Genomic DNA, 19,593 nt, shown 5'->3' on the forward strand with positions numbered 1-19,593 from the left:
TGGAAAGGTTAGAGAGTTTCAAAGCTTCTTAATGCGCTACCACCAAATCGACTGAATCAAACAATCCCGGGCTAAGATTGAGTGGATATTCTCGCAGAGCGTTTTATCAGAGCAGCCAGATAACCGGAGGCCATCGTTTCTCGCCCAAGACCGGCGGCGCTCTCATTAATCACATTCGCATTCAAATAATAACGTGTTTTATTGATATGCAAATAGATTCACGGTTCTAATGCTACATTTGAATAATGATTCATCGCTAATGGTAACAAATTTTCCCAAGCAATCAGAGTGAGAGTCTTGAAAAAGTTTCAGTTGAGATTTACAGAGAGAAAAGACGATTGTTGGTGGAAATATGGATTTACTTCAGCGACTCAAGGCGAATCTATTAGCATTCTGCCAGAGCCCTCTGTCTGCCATCGAGAAAGAGAGAGAGAGAGAGAGAGAGAGAGAGAGAGAGTTATGAGCGAGGACAGAGTTGAGAGAAACAGAGAGAGAAGGAAGCAGACAGAGAATGACATGATTGGCTGTATTCCTGACAGGTATTCTAAAAGAGCAAATGAAGCTGTGACCTCAGATCAGAGCTTCAGCATAATAAGGACGAGTAATCGATGCTGCCGGCGAACAGCATCAAGATGCAGAGATTTCACTTGTCTGTATTGTAATCCACTGCATAATTATAGCTGAGCTCAGTATTGGAAATGATTGAGGATGTCAGTAGACTAAAATATTTATCAACAACAACGACAACAACAAAAAAATCATATTAATGATTAAAGGAACAGCTCATCCAAAAGTGAAAATTTACTCAGGCCATGCAAGATTAGGATGAGTTTGTTTCTTCATCAGATTTGTAGAAATGTGTCGTTCAATCACTGTGTCCCCTTACGAAAAAGAAGTGTGCTATTCGTATACTTCTTTTAAACTAAAAATAGGAAAGTATACTTTCAGTCTACTTTTATGTACTTCTCAGAAATATCCTTAAAATGAGATTTAAGTATACTTGACTTAGAAACAGTCTTAATATATTTGAGCTATATTGTTCTCCAAGAATCCATGTTTTCATTGTTATATGATAGGGGGCGCTATTACACATCTTCTGTACAGAATTTCCAAAATGCAAGCGAAGAAGAAACTGAACCAACAGATGCTTCCACATGTTTTTAACACAATCATCAGTCATAAAACAGCATCAAAACCGCAACGTTAGGGAATAAAATGTGACCATGAAGAGGTAATAATGACTGTCAAGCTTTGGGGTGTTGATCAACTCTATGTTTTGATTATCACTCTGAATCCAATTCATAGTCTTTTTTGGGCCAACTTAGTCCCAAGGAGTATGGAAATAGTACACTTACAAGTATATTACTAGTACACTGACATTTGTATACTTACTACATAAAGTGCACCTAATAATATACTTGAACTTTACTTAAGTATACTTAATAAAATAAACTAAAGTACACTACGTTTTGGTAGGTGGTCACCAATGGATCCTCTGCAGTGAATGGGTGCCGTCAGAATGAGAGTCCAAACAGCTGATACAAACATCACAATAATCCACAAGTAACACACAGCACTCCAGTCCGTCAGTTCACATCCTGACAAGACAAAAGCTGCGTTTTTGTAAGAAACAAATCATTATTTAAAAGTTTTCCAAGTCCTCTATGCATGATACTGCTTTCTCTAGAGAAAAAAGATCTTGCCTGAATAAGGAGAGAAACCTGCACAGAAGTTTACAATTGAAAACAGTCAGCTTTTGTCTTCTTAAAATGTTAACTGTTAAGTCCTGTGGTTCACTTGTGGACTATTGTGATATTTTTATCAGCGGTTTGGACTCTCATTCTGACGGCACCCATTCACTGCAGAGGATCCATTGGTGAGACAGTGATGGAATGACACATTTCTACAAATCTGATGAAGAAACAAACTCATCCTAATCTTGGATGATCTGAGGGGGAGTAGATTTTCAGCAGATGTTATTTTTGGGTGAACTATTCCTTTAAAACGGTTAAACATATTTAATTACGCATGTTAGAATGTAACCATTAAAATGATCTTTTAACACAATATATGTTGAATGCACCAGAATTAAAATACTGTATATATATTTTTACAAGTTAAGAAAAAAAGAAACATAATTATTTAAAATCAGTGATTAGTAAATGTTTAGCAAATTTTCCTTCCCAATATTTATTTTCTTTAAATTTCAATAGCTGATAATTGTTTTGACAGATCAAGGGGAAACAGATTAGAGGAAAAATAAGCAATCAAAATCTCAATCAGTCATGCAGTTATTGATATTTTGCCACAAATTCATGCGGATCTGTTGAGTTTATTTGAATTGAAATTAAGTAAATTCCTCTTTGTCAATCTAATTCAACTTCCAGCGGGGCAAAAATTTTGTAGCCGATTAAATTCTCAATTTGAATTTGTAGGGAAAGACAAAAGAAAACCACTGACAACCATAACATGTGATGCCTCAGGAGAAACCAGTTACACCTCCTGCAACACTTCTTTGTCATTTTCAGACTCCATGGTTCATTTTGACATGAAACGCAGTTTCTTTATTCTGTCACAATAAAGGTAAAAACAAAGCAGCTCTAGCAAAGACCTGGACTGACCCGCGACCCGGCGTTGAGGATGTGGAATCAGACGGATCAATACAAAACATCAGCGGCTTCAGACATCAGGAGATCAAGAGCATAACACAGATGAGCCGCTACCATCTCCACCGCAACCCTGAACATCGCATCAGCGAGAGGAAGACGGGGAAATCAGCGTGCTAATGCACTGTTACGGCAGTGATGATTCAAGACGACAAGGACAACAATCTGGAGCCGCATTACAATAACGCTACAGCCCGCCAACATCGTTTCAAGGCTTGTCGACTTGCACCACAATACATTCAGCTCGCTTATCAAATTCATCGCTTTCCCCCACTCCATATTCTAAAGCTTAATTTCTGCATCTTCACCTCTACATTTCCCAGATGGTTTGAGATGAAAGATTATTCCAGCAGGCCGAGTGTTTCTCTGGGTTACTTATGTAAGTTCTCTCATTAAAGACACCCCCAGATGACAGACCTCACCTCTGTCTCACACAAGAGAAACCAGCGCTCGGCGTCTCTTCTAGCCTCTTCTACATCTATAAATTGTTGTCCTCAATTTCAATAATCTTAAGTCAAACGAGGTGATCGTTATGTAAAGCGTATCCCGCAGAGCGCTCAAAGGAAGTGCGTTATGGTTATGATGATTGCGGTTTATACACAAGTCGGCCATCTTTAGTTCTCACATGTATCGCTCAGGTAAGTCTGTAGGCTTTTTTAGAACATTTTATTGTTCACCGGTTGAAAAAAAAAATTGGTTGCTTGGTATCATCTTAATTACTTTCTTAAATGTTAATGTTGACAAAATTAAGATTAAAATAGACACTTCTGAACAACAAGGTTTGAAGCACAAATGATGTTGGACAATTTATGTGTTGAACTTCAATACAAGAATAAAGGTATATTTTTACTTTAAGGTTTAGTTTTGCAAAAGGGGGGAAAATTTCTGGTAAATTTCCAGAAACTTCCCAAAAATCCCAGGAAGATTCCAAAAAATGTCTGGAAAGTTACCGAAATTTACTGGAAATTTTCCACCTTTTTTGCAACTACTATTAAGGCTATATAGGATTTACATAAGTTTTATATTTTTATATCTGGTTAAATAATTTTATGAATTATAAAATATTTGATCATATTTGAAGTAGTGCTGTCAAACAATTAATTGTGATTAATTGCATCCAAAATAAGAGTTTTTGTTTACATAATATATGTGTGTGTACTGTGTATATTTATTATGTATATATAAATACACACACATACAGTATATATTTTGAACATATTTCTATGTATTTCCATGTATATATTTATATTCATCTAATTTATATTATATATAAAGATATTTAATATATGAATATGACATATTTTTCTTAAATATACACATGCATTTGTGTGTATTTATATATACATAATAAATATAGACAGTGCCTACACATATATTATATAAACAAAAACTTTATATGTTAAAACACAGCTTCTGCTTAAAATAAAATAAAATAATTCTAGTTTTATTCTAGCTTCATGCATTTTTTCAACATTTGAATGTGGGCAAGTGAAAAAAAAAAACAAAAAAACATTTTGCAACATTTAAAACAAAAAGTTAAGAAAAATGCATTTAAAAAAAACACTATGTCCAGATGGGATTCAGAACAATGATCAGAATTTGGACAGAGTAGATCACTTCCATCAACAATCCCAAAGCTTCCACTTTCTGTGTCAACATTTCATGCGCTAATGTTAGACAGTTTTGATTTATATGCTGTTTAAAGTTTGATGATTGCATTATTTTACATATGCATCTGTTCACATATGTGATCATGTGTTTCTGCTTCTACTTTGCCATGTTTTGATCCAGACGTTCAGGACTCTTTTCAGAACATATGTAATATAGCGCCCCCTACTGTATAACACTGAAAACACAGAAAGCCAGGAAATGGCAGGGAAATAGTTAAGATGTCTGTCAGTGTTATCACAGTCACTCAAACTCATTCTCCCATCTCGAGTTCCAGCCGATTTGACTTCAGCCTGTCAGAGTGTGCTTTGCTTTTGGCCGTCTGTCAGGAGTCTGACGAACAGCATCTTGACGCTTGATGAATCAGTGAGTTTAGTGCTGCTGCGTAGCTGCTTGTCATTCTGTGGCTGCGAGCAGCTTCTTTCATCTCTCCTTCAGAGCACAGCCTCTTACGTAATATGGAGATGCGGGCGAAAGGGCAGAACTGAAGATGCTGGTACCTGGTCCGGCACGGCAATATCTCGGGAACATCAGCGAGGACGAAAATAGACAGAAGGAGAGAACGATCAGAACAAAACAAGAGAGGGAAAAAAGGAAAGAGCTGGTTCAGGTGCTGAAAACTCAACAGCTCATTTTGCACACCGTCAGTCACTGGAGTTTGAGCATTTCCTGATCCACAACTACACATTAAACCGATCACAATCAGCGCTGACGAGATTACTTGGAATAAAAAATAGTGTTTGTTACTTATTACAAAATATTACAAAAACTGTTATTCTGAATTAGTTTGAAGCAATGTATTCTACTTTTAGATTACTTTTAGATCACTGTTGAATGGGATTATTCTGTACCAAATTCACATCAGAAAATATGTGACACAAAACCAGTCATAAGACTTTTCTGAGATCTATACATCATCTGAAAGCTGAAAATAAATAAGCTTTCCATTGATGTATGGTTTGTTAGGACAGGACGATATTTGGCCAAGATATAGCTATCTGAAAATCTGGAATCTGAGGTGCTAAAAAAAAGGAAAAAAAAAAAAAAAAATCAAAATTTTGAGAAAATCACTTTGTCCAAATGAAATTCTTAGCAATGCATATTACTAATCAAAAAGTAAGTATATCTAGGGTAGAAAATGTACAAAATATCTTCATGGAACATGATCTTTACTTAATATCCAATTAGAGAAAAATTGAGCATTTTTGACCATTCACACATATATATAAAATAGAAGATATAATTAGAAGATGGAAGATAGAAGATATAATCTATAGAAAATAGAAGATATAATTTATCAAATTATAAAGAAAGAAAATATATTCCTATGTACTATGCTTTGCAGCAATTTGTATTGTGAAAAGCACTATACAAACAAACATGAATCAAATTGAAAATATATTTGATTTTTATTATAGGTTGATGAAAAGCTAATAACTAATGTAATATCTATCTATCTGTTCTTTTATTTGTGTATATGTAAAAAAAAAAATTAAACTAAACAATCAAAATAAAAAAACTTTATTACTTAAAAATATGAATTATTTTATTCATTCACCAGCATGTCATGTGACCATTAACCGACATAAGATTATTCATAATTTACTGCCAGTGTGAATAATGTGTCAATACTTTAATCAATAAAAAATAAATTTAGTCTTAAAATTAGTATTTTAAAATGTAATTACGAATACTTCATTTTTGGAATCTGATTACATAATTTAGAATACAAGCAATCAGTTACTAACCAGCACTGATGTGCAAGACTACGTATTATACATATGGAAAATATGTATCTCAAGTAAATATATCATTAGTCAACTCAAAAACACATTTGTACACTTCATCATAATCATCGTAACTCATCTGAACGATAACATGTCAGGTCTAGCGCGTCAAATCAAATGTGAAGCAGGCCATTTGTGAACCAAACTGAACTGCAAACTCACTTCTGTTCCCCTGTCAGTCAAATATGAAGCCCCGCCCCCAACCCAGGCCACTGGCTGAACCAAACGGCGTCACTCAAACAAACAGACTGCTATTTGAGTTATGTGTGGCTGGCGGTGCAGAAACATCACGCTACCTTTAACCTTGACTCAGTGCTGAGTGTGAAGCGCTCGTATCACCGACAGTCTAAGTAATGTCTTTAAACACCCTGAGGAATTCTGGGGTGGGAGACAATTTCACGCTCGCTTGTTCTGAATGTTTAGTTTCTGCTTCCGCAGATTGAGTGTGAGGTTTTACATCTTTTAAATTGCAGAAAGCCTCGCATAAGCCCCGGTGACAAAGTTTGATGGGAGAGCACAGATACTGGCTGGAGGAGGAGAAGAGGATGAGGAAAGATGCTTTCTGCTGGATTTGACTGTACTGCCCCCTTCAGACTACATCTATAAACACACATCCACCTCAGTCAGATGGAAACACAGAGGATTATTCCACCCGAACCCGCACAACAGCTGCTTACAGTCAATTACGAGAGCAAAAGGGACTCGGCATTGAGTGAACAAAAGGATTATTCTAAAAAAAACATCTGTACTGGATCCTCATTTAACTACAAGGCCTGACGAGCTTCACAAAGACAGCAAATAAGGCTTTGTGTACAATTATGCATCTTAAAAGCAAAATTGATTGTTTGGAAAAATGAAACATGAAAGTTTCAAAACATCTTCTGTTCATGGCAGGAGTGACGTGAGGGTGAATAAATGATCTGAGTGAACTGTCCCTTAAAGTCTACATGAGAAAGCATCAAAAAGTGACTCACTGCTGAGGGGACCATTCTGTCGTCAAATGAGATGAAGACAAACTCTGAGAAGAGTAACTGTGCGCACTAACCTTCAGTGGGGGGTTGGATTGATGGGGTTTGCGAAAAAATACAGGGGGGTTTGGTCAAATATACAGAAAAAAACAGTAATATTAACTGAAAAAAACTGTTTTCTGTGTAAATAGAATCTACTGTAATTTATTTCTGTGATGCGCAGCTGAATTTTCAGCATCATTACTCCGGTCTTCAGTGTCACATGATCCTTCAGAAATCATTCTAATATGCTGATTTAAAGCTCAAGAAACATTTCTGATTATTAGCAATGTTGATTATTAGCAACAGCTGTGCTGCTTAATATTTTGTTGGAACCTGAGATACTTTTTTCAGGATTCTTTAATTAGTAAAATGTTAAAAACGATATTTATTTAAAGCAGCATAACTGTATTCAACATTGATAATAAAAGTAATAAATCAGCATATTAGAATGATTTCTGAAGGATCATGTGACACTTAAGACTGGAGTAATGATGCTGAAAATTCAGCTTTGCATCACTTGAAGAAATTATATTTTAAAATATATTAAAATAGAAAACCATTATTTTAAACTGTAATAATATTTCACAGCATTACTGTTTTTTTTCTGTAAATGCACCCTTGATGAGCATAAGAGAATTACAAAAAAAAAAAAACATTTAAAATCTTACTGATCCCAAACTTTTGAACAACAGTGTATATCAAAATTAATTCTAAAATACACACACAAATCATAAATATGTTAAGATTACATTTCTCAGTAGATATTTAATCTTTACACAATATACATCATTATACAGTATAAAGATTAAATTTTTATAATACATGTTCATGTCTTTTGTTTTGGCTACAGTGAAAAAACAAACAAATGTTGTGATGATCTTTTATTTATCTTTCTGCTGTCTATATTCTGTAGGTTGTATATTAGTAATAAACCGTGTTCAACACTTTTTCATACAAATGGTCTGTAATATGAGTTAATTTTTCAGATTTTCAAAGCATTACGAAAACCAGTTTAGCAGGAGCGTCTGTAGCATCAACAGCACAGGTGTTTTAAGAACAACAATATTTACAATTATGACTGAACACAAAGCATGACAAGACTTCATCAGCGAAGAAGAAAAGAGAACAAAAACTAAAAGTGAATTATAGAGACTGTGATTGTGTCCAAACAACGCAGAACCACGCAAACTTCAACATTCACCTTGAAAAGCCTGTTTTCACAAAAACCGACCACAGAGAAATTCACAAAGCCAACATCCATGAAAGAGCTGAAAAATAAAAAAGATGGTTTTATGATCATAAACCTAGACAGCTGGAGCGAGAAGATGAACTTTAACATCTGCCTCGGCCAAATCAATCGCCTGACTTGAATATTATCAGACCACTATGGATGGTTCTGGAGAAAAGAGTGAGAAGCAGACTGATGTTCTGCTGGACAACAAACAATTGGAGACGATTCAACAGATGTGTGCATCTATTCTAAGTTGCTTAGAAGCTGTAATAAAGGCAGAATGGTGGGGAAATGCTTTAATAATGACATATTGCATTATTTTGTCCAACCCCTGTATTTCATCATATACAGACTCATTACATCATAAAGACTCGAAAAGGGTTCATTACAGTTCAAGTTGTGAGTATCCTCTGCAAATAAACACAAATACTGCACTTGTAGCTATACAGCTGGCTGCTCTGTAATCTAGATCTGTATTAAGGCCATTTATTGTGTTAGAACTGGTTTTTGCTTTTAAATTGAATGGACTCTCTATGTATCTATCAATATGTTTTTGTTTGCACTGCAACAACACACACAAAAAAGGTCAAACTTGATAAAATGGACTGGACAAAATTATTGGTACCTTGTCAAAATTGTAAGAAATAATTGCTTTTCAAGCATGTGATGCTCCTGTAATTTGTATTTAGACACACCTGTGGTAAGTAACAGGTGTGGGCAATTTAGTAATTAAGTTAGTAAATGGAGAAAAGTTGACTCAACCTTTGTGTTGTGTGTCACACTGAGCATGGAGAAAAGAAAGAAGTGTAAAGAGTTGTATGTGGATTTGAGAGAAAAAATTGTAGAAAAACATGGACAATCTCAAGGCTACAAGACCATCTCCAGAGATCTTAATGTTCCTGTGTCCACTGTGTGCAATATCATCAAGAGGTTTACAGCCCATGGCACTGTAGATAACCTCCCTGGATGTGGACGGAAGAGAAAAATTAATTAAAAATTGCAACAAAGGATTGTTTGAATGGTGGATAAAGAACCCAGATTAACTTTCAAACAAATTCTAGCTGATCTGCAGACACAGGGTACAAACATGTCAGCTCACACTATCCGTCGCCATCTGAATGAAAAGGGACGCTATGGTAGGAGACCCAGGAGGACACCACTGCTGACACCAAGGCATAAAAAAGCAAGACTGGAGTTTGCCAAAACTTATGTGACAAAACCACAATCCTTCTGGGAGAACATACTGTGGATAGATGAGGACATCATGGCACTGTTTACAGAAAAAGAGGCCTTCAAAGAAAAGAACACAGTCCCTACAGTCAAACAAAGTGTAACGTGGAGAGGGAGACGAGAGGCGAGGGGATCCATATGCACGCTTTTATTTAATGGACGAGGCAAAGACATGGTCAGACAGGCAGGGTCAGAACAATAACAAACAGGCACAAGAGAAGTCCGTGGAACAGGCGAGGGTCGATCAGCGGCGAACATAATCCATAACGTGAAACAGAAGAATAATCCTTAAACGAGCGAGAGTCCAGAAAGGCAGGCAGCGAGACAGACGAAACAAGATGGCCAGGCGAGAATACTAAACTAAGGAAACTAGGAACTCGGGAACACGGGAACTAGGAAACAGTGCTAGCACTAGGTGAGCGCTAAACGCAACTGATACAATACTCCACAATACTCGGTGCTTGCCGAGTGAAAGTCCGGGGCTTATATAGGGTTGCTGATTGGCCACAGGTGTATGGCGCAATCAGCGTGGTGGATAGTGGGAGATGCAGTCCGGGGTGTAGTGCAACAGTCTGTGTGTAATAATGGAACGAGAGCAACATCTGGTGGTGAGCGGACCGCAGGTCACCGACCAGATTTGTGACACAAAGATGCTTGGGGTTGCTTTACTGTTTGTGGCACTGGATGCCTTGACTGTGTGAAGGGTATCATGAAATCTGATGATTACCAAAGAATTTTGTGGTGCAACGTAGTGGCCAGTGTCTCCACCAGAGGTCATGGGTCTTCTAGCAGGACAATGACCCGAAACACACTTCAAAAAGCACTCAGCAATGGTTTCAGACAAAGCGCTGGAGAGTTCTGAAATGGCCAGACATGAGTCCAGCTCTTTTGTGTTGTTCCAAAGCAAACCAAAAAAAATAAACATGTGAGTACCAAAACAATTTTCTGAGAGAAGGGTTGCATTTTCTGACAAAATTGCAAGGGTGCTGATATTTTTGGCTATGACTGTAAGACGAATCTCTGACACAGGCCTGATCTCAGTCCACCTGCAGAATGACACACTATTTAAAACGATCTGAGCACCAACATAAAAATGTGAAGCAAATCTGTGTGAAAGAGTGGACCACAACGCTTCTTTATGCTCCAGTGAAAGGATAGGCAGGTTGAGGTTCTGGACGTCTCTGCTCTGTGAAATGCAGCATTAAATGAGAGGGTGAGCGCGGGCTGTCAGGGGTCGCTGCTGACGAGAAAAAGGTTTTCTTTCATGTGTGTCTTTGATTATATGCCCCCCGAGCAAATTAGCCCCAACAAAGCAGTCCCACAGCCACCTCTCCGCTTAACGCCGGCGCCGCGGCCCGAACGCATGTCTGTGATGAGTCAGAGCGTGTGAGGGAGAGTCGGGCGGTGCGTGTGACTCACGCAGACGCTCTGTGATGTACTAATGATCAGCGCGCTGTGCCACCTGTGCGGCGAGGCTCAGTTGGCCTACAGATGCTGTCGGGTTTCATTCCGCGTTCCCTTTCCAGTGCATAAGGAAGGCAGGCCAGCACTTTATGCCAAAAAAGCACAGTCGAACTCCCCTCAGTGGCTCTGGCTCGCTCAACACACTGTCACAAGTCATTCTGTCAAAACTGTGTGTGTGTGTGTGTGTGTGTGTGGACAAGTATTGGCAACGCTAAAGGAGCACATCAATAAGATGCCTTATTTGTTTTCTTTTTCACACACATCCCTCAAGTCATCATCTCTCTCTCTCTGGAGTTTAATGGTATTGTAATTCTGCTTGATTGGCCAAAGACCACAAACATGGTGTCCACTGAGCAGAAAAAAAAACCTTAATATATATATATAGAGAGAGAGAGAGAGAGTTGAGGTCAAAAGTTGGTCAAAAGTACATCCCCCTATCATGTTAATTATTTTACCAAAATAAGGGGGATTCAAATGCATGTTATTTTTTTTTTTAGTACTGACCTGAATAAGATATTTCATGTAAAAGACGTTTACATATTGTCAAGAGAAAATAAAAATTGGATTTGTAAAAATTACCCGGTTCAAAAGGGAGGGACTCATATGCAACTATTACAGAAGGTTCAAACACTCACTGATGCTCCAGAAGGAAAAAACATGCATTAAGAGCATTTTTTTAAAGAAAACTTTTTTTAAGTAATTAAACATTACAAAAATTAAATATTAGAAAAAAAAAGTCTGTTGTATGTCTTCAGGTGACCTATAATAGGGTACTCTTCATGGCATTATTAAAAGCATATATTTTAATATATTTTAATATACATATATTTTAAAATATTTATAAAAAATTAAATAATTAAATTTTTTTTTTAAAATGACGCTTCATTTTAAATAAAGCTATTGTATATCTTGAGGACATCTGGAACATGGAATTCCACAACAGAATTAAAAAAAAAAAAAAAAGATTAATATTTTTAACACTTTTAGTCAGTCGTTATTTTATTCTATTCTATCGCCCTAGTTTTTAAAAGAGGAAAAAGAAGATTTTATTTTGTACATATTATTATTTTCATATAATGTAAATTATTACAATATAATTTTATAATTAACTTAATGTGAAATATGGAATTATTAAATTTAATAATGTACTCTAGCTTTGCTTCAAACAAACCAGTCATAATGGTTAATTTTTTAAAATTGTTTTATCCACAAGTTTCCTACGCCCCATGAAGCCTTGTGTCAAAAATGGGAGCGTCTTCCGGTTCAAAGTAAACAAGTGGAACGTGACACTCATTCATTCAACAGCTGACAGGAGTGACGGGCAAATGAAGCCTCGTGAAGCACCAAGAATTTCCTCTGACTGTTTCGGGAAAAGATTTAAAGCTTCAAGAGTGTGGAAAACAGCGCAATCTGGTGGTTAGTAAAAAATAAAGCAGCCAAAAGCCTGTGAAGCTCCGTCAGAAGAGGAATTCACCACAATTTCCATAGTTCGATCCATGTTATATGCACAAATAAAAGCCTAACCGTGTGTGTGTTTGTTTGTTAAATTTCTGACTCTGATAAATTAATTTACCCATTGAATAGTGCCATTAAATGCCAGTACGAATATCAAGATGATGTAATAGAAGAATAATGTACACATATATTAATTGCGTACATATATTAATTGGAAGTATTCTTCATATTACTTGTATGGCTGGGTATTTAAAAATGTAATTATTAAACAGGTCCCAATGAAAATGTACTCGCAAAGTAAGATCTGGGGGTCGAACATTACGACACGCAAAGTGAATTGCGCACATCACAGGACAGAAAGTGAGGCTTCTACGAAAGGGATTTCTATGTTAACAAGCCTCGAATCGAGGTTTCATTTGGCATGACCTTTAACACAAGCTCCGATGTCTCGGATCAAATGTCATTTCACTAGTGGACAGTCATTCAAGATTTAGCGATCCAAACTTGCTAATGATGTGGGAACACAAATTCGAAAAGCATATGTTGTCCATAAGAACGTAATGACATCTCTTATAAAGGTGTGCATCTTTACAAAGTAAACAATAGTCTAAATAAATATCTAAATAATTTTTTTTTACAGTAGCGCCCCCGGAAACTTGTGGATACACTTAGCAATGCGTATTACTAATCAAAAATTAAATTTTGATATTTTTACAGTATGAAATTCACAAAATATCTTCACTGAGCATGATCTTTACTTAATATCCTAATGATTTTTGGCAGAAAAGAAAAATTGATCATTTTGACCCATACAATGTATTTTTGGCTTTTGTTACAAATATACCTGTGATACTTAAGACTGGTTTTGTGCTCCAGGGGCACAAATATAAAAAATAAAAAAAAATTATGCTGTTAAACTTGTTTCATTAAACCAACAGAAGCAGTGACAGGAAGCTGCAAGAAAAATGCTGCACACATTTTTTCCCACTGCATGTTCTTCTATCCCTGCAATCGTCACACTCGTACTCCTCAACTTCCTCCGGTTAGTGATTCCTCACATCCTCAGCCCACCCTCCGCAACGCCTCACATCCTGCATTAATTCAGAAATGATGTGTCAATACTCATATTAATCACTCAAAATCATCTGTTTCCACCCCTGCGGAGTTGAAAGCGTCTCTGCTTGGTCTATTTTTTTCTCTCACTCCCTCCATCTCTTATTTAATCCTGTCCTCCGGCCTCGGCTCCGCATGCATCACTCCTCCCACTCCAAAGGCTATTTACTCTCAGAAAACATTCATTTCCTTTCAAAATGGACAAAATGTTCACAGAAACGTGGCTTTCGCTCAGTGGCCGCTCTAATTTTATGGTCTGCCAGTCTTAACACCAAAAAAAGTCTTCAAAACAAATATGCTCAGAGCATCAAAATGATGAAACCAAGAATTATAAAACACTGCTGAACTGACAGTAAAACTGAAATACTTCATATATGTATAATATACGTAATAAAACATATAATAAAATGTAAGTGAGTCACACATTTAAAAAGTAAAATCCATAAATGAATGAATTAAAATGATAAATAAAAGTAAAACATGTGCCCTTACTCTGAGTTGCATAAGAGGCAGTCACAGAGATGTGACAATGAAGTCACAGACAGCTTCCCGTCAGAAGATCTGCTGGTTAATGCCGGTAATAGTCTGTCTGCGATTAATCTCACAGAAACACAAGCTCACACAGACAGCAGACTGCCAATAACTCTAATGACCCAACAATGACGGCATTCAGTGGCGCTGAATAACTCCAGCAGCAGACGGGGCTGAATGTGTGCGTTTGATAACGGCAGCGACACACTCACGCTCACACAAACCCATGGCCGAGACGCGATCTGCTGTGTGACGGAACACACCGACTCATTCACGGCCAAATCAAGCCGAACTCCCGCCGCCGGCCCAGCACTTGGCCACAGCTCCACCAGTCAAATGAGGGAAAAAAAATACATTTGGAAAGTGAAAACTAATTTTAGGAGATGATGTTTGTATTTGTTTACCATGGATATTACCACCACAGTTCGCTGATAATTAGATATGGTCAAACTGCAAAACAAAATATTTGATTTTTAGACGCTGCACTATATTACACACCACTCTAAGGTTTTAAAAGTCACATTTTAGGTTGGTCTGTCAGAGCAGTCTAACGCTCCTCAATGTCAAAGTGATTGAACTGGCCAATCAAATCAAAGGATTTAATGTTCACAGAATCACTTCAGTGAAAGCATGAGATGAGATGTAAGTAGCTAAACGTCATATCTGACAACTGTTTTACAGCAGAAATATTAAATGACTGACAGTAATATCCAGTGACGAAAACTAAAACTTTTTTAGTCAATTTCACCTTTTATTCCAGTTGCTATTGTGTTTTTCTTAAATAATTAAAAATTTTAAGAAATACGTTTAAAATATGTATATGTGTAACAAGGAGGCGTGACAACAGGGTTGGAACGTAGTCAGACAGACGGGTCCAACACCATCAAACAAAATCATCCAAGGCAAGAGCAAAAGAGTGATCCAATAACAGACGGTGGTCAGGACAGACAGTGAACAATCAGAAACAAGGAAACAGTCCAGGGTCAAAAACACAGGTTGGACTCATTTTTAACCTTAAATGCTCATCTTGTCTAGCTCTGGTGAACTCTGTGTAATCCAGATCAATACAGTTTGGGTATGTTGAAAAATCCCCATCTCATTTTCTCCTCTAACTTCAAAATCGCCCTACATCGCTGTTTTATCACACTTTTTTTGTAAAGGGCATTTGACCTTCTTTGCACGTTTACTTTGTAAACACTGGGTCGGTACTTCTGCAGCAACGTGGAAAGATTTTAAAGTTGGGGATGAAAAAGAGACGGGAGTTGTTCGTCATACCCTAACTGTATTGACCCGGATTACACAGAGCTACACAAGACAAGCATTTGAGGTTAAAAAGTATATAAATTGTCAGTTTTCTTAGAAAATAACCAATCATCTTGCTAGATAAGTCCCTTTCACTTAGAGCCCTTTGAAGCTGCATTTAAACTGCATTTTGGAAGTTCAAACTCACGGGCACCATTGAAGTCCACTATATGGAGAAAAAATCTGCAATGCTTTCCTCAAAAATCATAATTTATGTACAACTGAAAAAAGAAAGACATAAACCTTGGATGACAAGGGGTGAGTACATTATCTGTAAACTTTTGTTCTGGAAGTGAACCACTCCTTCAAATGTATGCTCAATCACTTCCAGTCCATTCATTTGACTGGCCGGACAACGTTTAAGTGTTAACCCTGTTGAAAAAACCAGCATTTGCTGGTTAGGTATGTTTTGAAGCTTGGCAGCTGGTTTGAGCTGGTTTAAGCTGGCCCTGAGCTGGTTATGAGCTGGTTTAAGATGGTCATGTGCTGGTCCTAAGCTAGTCCTAAAAAACTAGCTCCTGCTTAGAACCAGCTCATGACCAACTAAGGATCAGCTGCAGCACTGCAGCAAAAAAAACACAGTTCACCTGAGTTGAGAGCAGCACAGTCTTAACTGAATATGACTGTAAATGACGCAAGAAAACGCACGTTTCCTTTACGAGCTGTACTGTACAGAAAAACAAACACGCGCAGTGCAGTTTGTGAGCAAAAGACTCTTATGAGATGCTTCTTTTGAAGAAATCATTCAGAGAGACCGCACGCATCTTACACAGACAAATCTTTCAGCAAACAAACTCACTAAATTAGTCAGAGCACTTTCTGAATCAGCTCAATCAATGATGATCTGACTCACTGCAGGGTTATTAGGACTTCAGTCATCTCCATCTCACGATGACGCAAGTTTTATGACAAAAGCAAATCTGAATGGTTGTTCATGACAATGTGTATGTAATGAATGATTCTTTAATAAACAAACACACATAACAATTTCACAATGCAATAACATTCAGTCAATGACAAAGATAACAAAAAGAGCGAGCAAACCCTGACCCAGGTGACATTTTTCAACATATTAAAGGCAAAACACACTACTACCTGCATTTAAAAGTGGAGTCATTATTTCAGAAATAAACTGGAGGGGCAGGCGATGTGAGACTGACGGGCGTCCCATTTCTGCAGCGTTCTGTGTGTGGGCCTGTGATATAATCCAATAAAAAGGCCCAAAGACATGACTCACCTCGCTATTAAGGTTAAAAAGACACATTGATCCGCTCCGTCTGCAGACGCAGATCCAGTCTGGGGTGAATCATAATGTCAGAGAAACACTGGTTCAAAGCCACTGGTCAGTTTTGCGATTTCAGCCTATTTTTCTTCAATAACTCATTTTCTTTCAGACTACCTTTATGAAAAAGAAGTTTATTCAAGTGTGCTACTAGCATACTTCTTTTAAACTAAAAATAGGAAAGTATACTTTCAGTCTACTTTTATGTACTTCTCAAAAATGTGCTTTATATACTTCTCAGAAAGGACATTTAAATATACCTGACTTATACTTAGAAAAACTCTAAGTATATCTGAGCTGTACTTGTACTCTGAGAACCTGTGTTTTCATTGTTATACGCTACAGGCACTATTGCACATCTTCTGTACAGAATTTTCAAAACACGAGTGAAGAAGAACCTGAAACCCAATTCCAACTGTAATCTAACACCATCATCAGACATAAAACAGCATCAAAACCAGAGTTATGTAAAACTGGTAATACTGACTGTCAAGCTTTGGAATGTTGATCAACTCCATCTATGTTTTGATAATCGTAAATAGTTTTTTTTTTACTTTTTGTTCAAAATGTTGTTTATTTATTTGTTTTTTTTATTTATGACACATACCCACATTCAAGTGTTTATAAAAAGAATGCATGAGACTAGAATAAACTGTTTTTATTTACAAGCAGATGCCCTGTTCTTTCTTTTGATGTTTTGTATGTTCAGATATTCATATAACAAAATATACACAAATGAATACCTAAATAGGGACAGCACAGTATACTTAAAGTATGATGTAAAGTTTACTTAAAGAAAACTTATGAGTATACTTGCAGTATAAAACTACTAAACCAGTAGTTTACTGAGACTATACTTCAAAGTGTACTACTGGTACACTGATATTTGTATACTTTCTACATAAAGTATACTTAAAAATATACTTGAACTTTACTTAAGTATGCTTAATAAAATAAACTTGAAGTATACTTCTTTTTTGTAAGGGTAGTGCAAAGTATGGAAGCTTGTTTCTGCCGCTGTTACCATGCGAGTGAGACGAGAGGCGAGCGGATCCACGTGCAAGCTTTTATTAGAAGGACGAGACAGATACATGGACAGGCAGGCAGGGTCAAAACAGTAGCGAGCACTATCCATAGGGGCGATCCGAGAGAGAATAGTCCAATAACCAGAGCAAGAGTCCAATAGGCAGGCGGCGATGAGTCGTAAACGATAAACCAGGCGCGAATGGAAACTAGGAAACATAGACCAGATAACAACAATACAACACTCCGTGCAGTGTACAAGGAAGTCCGGGGTTTTATAGAGCGCCTGATTGGTCACGGGGCTGACGCAATCAGCGCGGTGGAGGATGGGAGATGCAGTCCAAAATGCAAAGCAACAGTCAGAGAGCATGAAAAAGTGAGAGTGACATCTGGTGGTGGGTAGTCCGCAGAACACCGACCAGATCCGTGACAGCCGCAGAAAATAAATAATTGAAAAAAAAAAAGTTTATTCCGGGCTTATCTCTCACAATTGGCAACAGTTGTGCTGCTTCATATTTTTTGGAACCTGTGGTAGTTTTTTCAGGATTCTTAGATGAATAAAAAGTTAAAAAGAACAGCATTTATTCAAAATAATCTTTTCAAATAATATAAGTCTTTACTTGTCAATTTTTTTCTTTTTTAATTTAACATATCCTTGCTGAATAAAAGTATTAATTTCTTTCAGTAAAAGAATTTACTGACCCCCACACTTTTTACAGTAATATAGAACATCAGAAAAGGTTTCTATTTTAAATAAATTCTGTTCTTTTTAACATTTTATTCATCAAAGAATCTTGAAAAGAAAAAGTATCACAGGTTCAATATCTATCTATATATATATATATATATATATATATATAAAGCAGCACAACTGTTGCCAGCATTGATAATAAATTAGTATATTAGAATGATTTGTGAAGGATCATGTGACACTGAAGACTGGAGTAGTGATGCTGAAAATTCAGAATGGCATCACAGGAATAAATACTGTTTTAGAGTTTATTGAATAAGAAAACCACTATTTTAAATTGCAATAATATTTCACAATATTACAGTTTTTTTTCTGTATTTTTAATCAAATAAATGCAGCCTTGATTAGCAGAAAAGACTTTTTTATTTTATTTAATTTAAAAAACATTTTAAATCTTACTGATCCCAAACTTTTGAACAGCAGTGTATAAACTCACAATTGTGTGAAAAAAGCAATTACCTTTTTTTTCTCAACCTTTTTTCCATTTTTTTTTTTTTATTTAATCATGAAAAGAAATCTAAGAAACCTAGACAAAACTGCCAGATCTAACCTCATAATTATGAGGTTATAATTCTGAATTGTGAGATTTCATAGGAAAGAAAACATCCAAAATATACCTACATGTTTATTTTATTACACTTTATCTATTTGTGTCAGTGGAAATTACAATACATATTTAAAGATGAAAATGAAATTATAACAGAATCATAAATCTCTTGTACAGAGGAGTTTAATCATATACATAGCTCATCTGATTTTATTTTATTCCTAAAAACACTGAATTTGTATTACTTTGTATTTGTATACTGTATTTCTTTTTTTCTGGCAGTTGACAGTATTTTCTAATTTATGGTGTGATAAAAAGAGATATGCACAATCCCCTGGAAATGTATGCAAATGAATGCATATTTAATTAGACAGTGCCTCAATTGCATATTTAAACATACATAATCAAACTTGTAATGCAAAACAATTATCCCAATGTACTGTGATTAATCAACTAGGGATTCAAAATTGCTCCCGTATGTCCTGTAGTGTCTCTTGTATAGTGTCAGTTTGACACTGAATGTTGTTAAAAAT

General features: G+C 36.4%; 1 protein-coding gene across 6 annotated transcripts in view; it reads right to left on the bottom strand.

The window, feature by feature from the left end:
- The window catches only part of tanc2b (tetratricopeptide repeat, ankyrin repeat and coiled-coil containing 2b), a 161,389-nt gene that overhangs the window by 124,984 nt on the left and 16,812 nt on the right, over nucleotides 1-19,593 (bottom strand). Inside the window, exon 1 of one of the 6 annotated variants that reach the window (XM_051123543.1) lies at nucleotides 14,117-14,201. The exons of the other annotated variants lie outside the window; for them this stretch is intronic. The gene's annotated coding sequence lies outside the window, so the exon portion shown is untranslated. Of the gene's footprint in view, nucleotides 1-14,116; nucleotides 14,202-19,593 lie in introns of those variants that run through there. 6 annotated transcript variants of the gene reach the window in all.

Source organism: Labeo rohita, chromosome 12, assembly GCF_022985175.1.
Source record: "Labeo rohita strain BAU-BD-2019 chromosome 12, IGBB_LRoh.1.0, whole genome shotgun sequence".
NCBI lineage: Eukaryota > Metazoa > Chordata > Actinopteri > Cypriniformes > Cyprinidae > Labeo > Labeo rohita.